Here is a 7,348-nt window from a genome sequence, read left to right on the forward strand (position 1 = left end):
CCCGAAGACGGCTGGGATAGGCTCCAGCACCCGCCGCGACCCGCGCAGAAAGAATGAAAAACTTTCATTACTTCAGTTGAATTTTTTTCGGAATCTGAAAGCTATTTTATTGTGAAAAGTTAGCGGATACTCCGTAACATCCGTCGACGGTGTGTGTTACTCTTGACGCAGGTCCATGTCCGCTTCTCGGTCAAGTGATCAGTTATCGCTAAAATGAAACCCAGGACTCTGAGCCCCTCCCGGATGACCGAGCTTCTCACCTTATGGCCATATCGAGAGGAGCCAGATGAGGTGGCTTGGGCATCTGATTCGGATGCCTCCTGAGCACCTCCCCGGTGAGGTGTTCCGAGCATGCCCCACCGGGAGGAGACCCTGAGGAAGACCCAGGACACGCTGGAGAGACTATGTCACCCAGCTTGCCTGGGAACGACTCGGGATCCCCCGGGGAGAGCTGGACGAAGTAGCTAGGGAGAGGGAAGTCTGGGCTTCCCTGCTAAAGCTGTTGCCCCCGCAACCCGGCCCCGGATAAGCGGTAGATGATGGATGGATGGATGGATGAAACCCAGGAGCTAGTAAAATGTGTAACAAAAAAAACCCAAACGTCTTTGGAAAGGAGGAAAAAAACCGGAGAAGAGCCTACGATGTTCTAGAAAAACAAGGTGACATTTAATAGACATTATCAGGATTTCTGAGAGGATGGGAGTATCAGATTCAGGTCATGTCAACATCTGGGGACCTTTTAGGTATCAGCATCGCCTTAAAACAAGTACACTTGAGCGTTTTTCTTCAAGGGCCGCCCCTGTCGTGCGGAGCTTATCAGTCATCGAACGGCGGCGTCCCGTCACGATGCGGAAACGTACAAATACAGGAAATGACTTTTGCAGGAACTATCCATTCAAATTACTTCCTCTGAGGGATTTCCAAGCAGCGATAATGACAAGTGATAAGTTAACTTGGAACACAACCAAGCAAGATTAAGCCTTCACTTCCTTCCTCGATGGCTGCCTGTTAATTTGCCTCTGCGTGTTCCGTCCTCTTCCGGAGAGGTCCGCTAATCAGTTCGCTTTGGAACTGCAGAACTACACGCGAGAGATGAAAGGTTTCGATGTGGCGGATGACGCCGGGGAAGCGAACGAGTGATTGAAGAAGAGTCAGGACTCTACCCTCGGCTGATGCGCTTTTGCATGCAACGCAACTCGGCATCTGCGATTATTTCCCCAAGTCTATCGCGAACCTTCAATTCAATGTGTCGCCTACTTTCCAAATCCTACTAAATGAGGTTCGTGTTTAATGAAGTGTTAGGACTCTGTGTGTGTGTGTGTGTGTGTGTGTGTGTGTGTTGTTCTTTAATCAGTATGATTAAACTCATCCATCATGTCAAATGGGCACCAGTCCCGCTGACCCTCATTAATACAGTCCATTGAACATTTGTTGCGCACGAATACCTGAAGGCAACACAACCATTTGGGCGCTTTCAGAACGCTCCAGGTTTCACAACTAAAAATAAAAGCTCATTCAAATAAAAGACGGCCTCTAACGCGAGCGCCAAGTTAAACAGGCTGAAGGAGAGAACTGGAAGTGAGAAACCGCAAAACCTCTCCTATCATCTGGAGCCCAAATGAAGAATGGGAAGAGACTTAAAAGCATTTCCGCTGCTCTGAGCTATAAGTGCAGCTTCGATAACGAGAGCCATGGGAACCACAATGGCACAATTTAGAAACTCCGAATGTCCTGCAAAGAGGATTGGGTGTTTTATCCATCCATCCATCCATCCATCCATCTTCTACCGTTTATCCGGGGCCGGGTCGCGGGGGCAACAGCTTTAGCAGGGAAGCCCAGACTTCCCTCTCCCTAGCTACTTCTTCCAGCTCTCCCCGGGGGATCCCGAGTCGTTCCCAGGCAAGCTGGGTGACATAGTCTCTCCAGCGTGTCCTGGGTCTTCCTCGGGGTCTCCTCCCGGTGGGACATGCCCGGAACACCTCACCAGGGAGGCGTTCAGGAGGCATCCGAATCAGATGCCCAAGCCACCTCATCTGGCTCCTCTCGATGTGCAGGAGAAGCGGCTCGACTCGGAGCCCCTCCCGGATGACCGAGCTTCTCACCTTATCTCTAAGGGAGAGCCCGGACACCCTGCGGAGAAAACTCATTTCGGCCGCTTGTATCCGGGATCTCGTTCTTTCGGTGTTTTATATTCTGACTTTTTCCCACATCCTGTCATATCGACCGCGAGGATCATTTTCTGGTCACTCGGTTTATTCTGATGACAGGAATCTGGTGCCGAATTCAGAAATCTGTTCAATCTGAGCTGTTCTAGTCGTCTTTTCTTGGCATGTTTTTGCTTGACGAGTGATGTTGCGTTTTGCATCAAACAAGCCTTTTGGAATTACGGCCCACAAGTTTAGCTTTGGTTTCTTCAGACCATAAACACATTTTCCCCCAAATGTGCATTTTGTTTAAATTTATTTGCGGGGTACACAGGTTACAGGAACACGATAATGGAGACAATTTGTTTTGGGAAAGGATTAATGTTGTCAGGTTTTTACGATGCAAGAACATTTGAACAGGGGGTGTGTCGACTTTTAACAACGCCGGCATGTTGACGAGCAACAGACCGCCATGAGGAATTCAAACCGGCGCGTCTCCTTGTTCAAGGCAGCATTTTGCTCCGACAACTGATGAGCGTGACCCATTTTGGGGAAAAAAACCTGCTTGAAACGCTTCTGCCCAAATTCAACAGTTCTTCCGTTCATCCCGAAAATCGTCGCAGAAGATTCTCGGAAATGCCTGATCGGCTTTTCCGTGAGTCCAACGTCCTGTCAAGTTTCCAAGCAAACATCCAACAAACCGTCATAACTTCTTGACTCGAGACTGAAAATGTTTTGGCTCGCGCATTTCTTTCCACTGTCTGGGTGCCAGGTGGAACAAGAGAACAGGAGGACGACAACGCACTTTTTGAAGCAGGTAACTTGCGCGCCGAAAAGTTTGCCGCCGTGACCGCACGGCCCCTGACAAATGCCGGAATGCCGAACGTTAAAACGGAAAAGTACACTTTTTCAAAGCTTCGATAAGACAACGCAGATCTTGGCCTCGAGACAAGAATCTCAAGTCTTTCCATGATGCATCCGCTTGAAATGAATTCCCCGCAACAAACCCCCGCAGGAGACGCTTCTCCGTCCTTCAGGCCGTTCCTCAAAGCAACAGTGGACGAGATCGGACCCAAAACAAGCACGCCAGTGCAAAACAAATGGGCCCGAACGAGCCCCAGTTGATTCCCCGCCCCAGCCAACCTTTGGCATGGCAGTCAGCTATAGAGACGTCAAGTGGTGCGGGCGGGAATGTGAAACCCAAGCACGTTCCCCCATTTGGCACGCAGTTATGAGGCCACTTCATAGGAGTGTAAACTGTGTATTTAAAAAGCCGTCATTGTGGGACTAACGCTGGCCCTCAAGTAGGTTGTTAGAATAACTCAATGACACAATGCTTTCTTTTCTAAATAAACAGATGTGGGTAGGCTGTTAAAACCGTCAGCTTTTTTTTTTTTTTTCCCTCCCCTTTTTTCTTTTCTCCGCTTCTCCCTTCGTCCTTCTCCCCTCCTCCATCTCATCCGGGCGAGCACGCGCGAGCACACACGCTCGCTTCCATCCTCTGTCCACATGTCTAAGAAAGGCAGCGGGCCGCGCTCTTCCTGCAGCTGTTCAGTACACACGGGCCTCTGTTTCCAGCTCCAGTACCCTAAGTGCGCAAATTCCGGTTGCCTCGCCGATTAATGATGATTTATCTTTCTGTTTATTTATTTATTATTGTTATTATATTTTTTAAGTCTTAATCTTCCAAGACCACTGGCGCCACACACACCAACTGCTCACGGCCTGGGTCGTCAAAAAACGATGCCATGCAGAGGAAATGAACTTGGGCAAAATCCTGTTGGCACTGGATTATGAACTCTAAATGCCCAAAGATGAGTGTGGCGTTTCGTAATAGCATATACTGTCGAGTGAACAGGGGGGAATGACGAAAACATTAAAATTCCTGACCCCCCCCCAAAAAAAACCATGGGTAAACCTCCAATACGTATTATCCGCAACAAACGTGAATCGGCACGTCAAGTGCTTTTTCCGTTTTTGGTTAGCATTATGCTAGCAGGGCCACTCTTAAATTCAGTACCAGCCAATTCTAGACCAAGTCTGAAAAGACGCTTAAAAATGTCTTTGGGAGTGAATGAGTTAAGGAAACCTTAGCTTGTCTTAGATGATACTAGCTGGTTCGCCGCCCTCCAGGTGGCTCATCAGCTAGTTCCTGCGGAAGGCTGGTAAGGTGGGCCTTCGGCCCACAAAAGTGTTGTTGCTTGGTTCAACTTTTTGTTCATCTTCATTGCTTATCGCGAAAATAAAGAGATGTTTAGCTCTACTAAATAACTAACAATTTTATTGCAATGCTTGTGGGTAGACAACATTTTTTCGCTAAGATGCCCGCGCGATCGTAGTGAGCCACTGCCTGAGCGGCGCAGTGGCGGCGGGCAGCGGCGCGGTGAAGTAGGTACGTTTTGAAAAGGGACAGACGGAAGGACAGACCGCGTGCGGGACGACGCGCAATATATATATAAAAAGATAAAGAAGTAATTTTACAGGAAATTCCGAGTTGATGCCTCTCTTTTGATCGAAGAATGTTCACTACTGGCCAAAGTGACGCTTCTGATGTAAAGTGAGTTGAATTGAGTTCATTGCCACCAAACAACGCCCGTATCTCAAGTTTACACCTGTGAGTAAAAAGAAGAAGAAAAAAAAATCAGCTGAATGACGGCTTGTATCTCCCAAAAAATCCTAAGCGGGGCAACTCGTAGCGTCTAAAAAATAATCGAAACAATGCAAAGACATAAACTTCCCTTACATTCAAAACAGACTTATTGTATTTGTGAGAGTCAAAACGGCTCAAGACATCCCTCATGCTGCTCCATTGTTTGAGGACCTCCACTCCACAAGCGCGAAAACGTGGAGGCGAGAGGTGTTATTTCGCAAGTCTGTTTGCTTGGCAATCAGCAGGATTTCGCAAAATTCTCACTCACCTGCGTCGAGGACTTTCATTCACGATGGAACATTTCCCCGTGTCCAAGAAGCAAATGGTATAGGAGTTCCATCCGTCTCATCCAAACGACTTGCGTCATTCGCCAGGGATGCCAAAAGTAGCCTGCCAAAAAAAATATACAATAGACAATGAAACAAAAGCTTTTGTGAAAGGGAAATTTATTTTCATTTCATGCCATTGGAGTCATGATAAAAGTCTTCAAAACGGTACAGTCTCTTCCCACAGCTGCATGTGCTCCTCAAATACTATCGTGAAATATTATTGAAGTAGGCTTGTTGTTTATGTCCCATGACAACATGTTAGATTGGACCATCAAATACATCTGTCATAAGTTTTGTGGGGCCACGCAACCGCCGCTTGAATTTTGACAGACCGCACAACTCCAATTCCCCACGAGGAAGTCGGACAAAGGACGACAGTGATGTCTTAAGACGCAAGTTGAAGTTGTTCCTTGACGGCGGTTGTCATTTAAAACAGCTGCATGTAATAATATTGCCAGATTGAAATGCATTAAAATGCCACAAAATTTGTTCCCGCATCCCCTACACACACAAAAAAAAAAGAGTAAATTAGTAAATTTGAGCAGGGATGGGCAAATGGCGACCAGGGGCCACTCAGGGTGTCCTTAATGATTAATTTTCCAAAAGGAAGTTGACATTTTTTTTTAACAGTCCCAAAGAATTCTTCAAAAAAACGCTGGTAACATTCAATAAAACATACACAAAAAACAGGGAATGAAATGGGAGAGAAAAATTCCCAGCAAAAAAACGGAAAGAACCAAAATGATTTTTAAAAAAAAGGTGAATAAGCGGATCTGTGATTGCCGAACTGTGAACATGCATGGGTTGTAGTTTTAAGTTGCAACATCACCACGGCAGACATGGCTTAGTTTTATATTGCGCAACATCACATCATTTGGCCGAGTAATTTATTTTATGGTTTTGGTATGATATGCAGGACAAACATGGTACTGCAAAAATATTAAAATTTTGGGTTGATTTGGTGAGGGGAAAAAAAATGCACTAAATGACTCCTTGCACTTTGTCAGTTTGCTGTTTTGCAGTTTTGTGCTGTCCTTCAAATGGTCATTTTTATGTAAAAGAAGCACTTTTCATTTGCAAAAACAAAAAAAAAAAAAGTATGTGGTTATTTTGTTTTTTTCTTCAAACCCTTTGTTGTCGGGTTAGGATACTGCATTTTTTTCTTTATAAATTGAGAAATGTATTAAGATTAAAATATCCTTTATTTGTCCCGCAATGGGGAAATTGCAATCAGAATTCAGAAAGGAAAAACGCTGGGTAGGGAGAGGGAATTATTATTATTAAAAATGAAATATGTTAAGAGCATGTAATCTGTCCATATTTAAAGTGCAGGGCAATTGGTTAGGAAGTGCATGGTCCTATCTGCCCCCCGCCACCCCCTCCTCATGTAGCATTAAAGTTGCACATCCCTTAATTTGCGTTTCACAACTGATTCATATTTAGTGGCGCTCCAATCAATCACCTATTGATCATCATTTTCCAAGAACATTTGAGAACCTCTGCTCTATTGTTTCTGTACCCGAACTAAATGTGACGAAACATTTGTTGAACAGCAAGTTAGATTAAAAAAAAAAAATAAAAACAGAACACAAGACAGAGAATTCCTTTTTAAGTCAGCCACCAGTTACCAACGTCCCCCAGCAGACATTTGCGGGGGCCCTTTCCGAGCAGTGCCGATAAGGCTGCCTGGCGACTAAATAAAAAGCACATGTCGAACAAGAACAGAGATGCATCATTCCTCGATGAACTCTTGGACTCGGGGTGGATTACTGTGACCGATCCACATGTTACACACTCGGAACACAAATCACTTTGCGAGGAAAGTTCAGAATCAGTCATAACGAGGTAGAGATGTTGCCGTGGCTGTGTTGCTCAATGACTACACTCAGAACATTCCACTTTTTACCCTTTTCGTGTGTGTGTGTGTGCGCACGCGTATCCTTTCGGGGCAGGGCGTCATCTCTACCAAGTGAAATTCTGAAGTTTAAGCCACAACAACTTGTTTTCAGCCGGTAAGAGCCCGGCAATAACTCTGCTGGGGCCCCCAGATGACTCCGGACAGATTCATCGCAGTCAACAACCGAGGTCAAACGCAGGTAATCCATCAGGGCGCCACGCTAATTCGGCACTGTCAAGGTAGGAGCAAAAGAAGTCACTTCGAGTCACGGGGTTACGACTCCTCGACTGAAATTGATGGTTTCTTCCCAGCGGGGGTAGCCGAGTGG

The 7,348-nt window shown here is 46.0% G+C and overlaps 1 long non-coding RNA gene across 1 annotated transcript in view; it reads right to left on the reverse strand.

The window, feature by feature from the left end:
- The window catches only part of LOC127602179 (uncharacterized), a 56,743-nt gene extending 51,571 nt beyond the window's left edge, over nt 1–5,172 (reverse strand). Inside the window, exon 1 of the long non-coding RNA XR_007962716.1 lies at nt 5,063–5,172. This is a non-coding gene — a long non-coding RNA (uncharacterized LOC127602179). The remainder of the gene's footprint in view (nt 1–5,062) is intronic.
- Between the last annotated feature and the right edge of the window lie 2,176 nt (nt 5,173–7,348).

Source organism: Hippocampus zosterae, chromosome 6 (assembly GCF_025434085.1).
Source record: "Hippocampus zosterae strain Florida chromosome 6, ASM2543408v3, whole genome shotgun sequence".
NCBI lineage: Eukaryota > Metazoa > Chordata > Actinopteri > Syngnathiformes > Syngnathidae > Hippocampus > Hippocampus zosterae.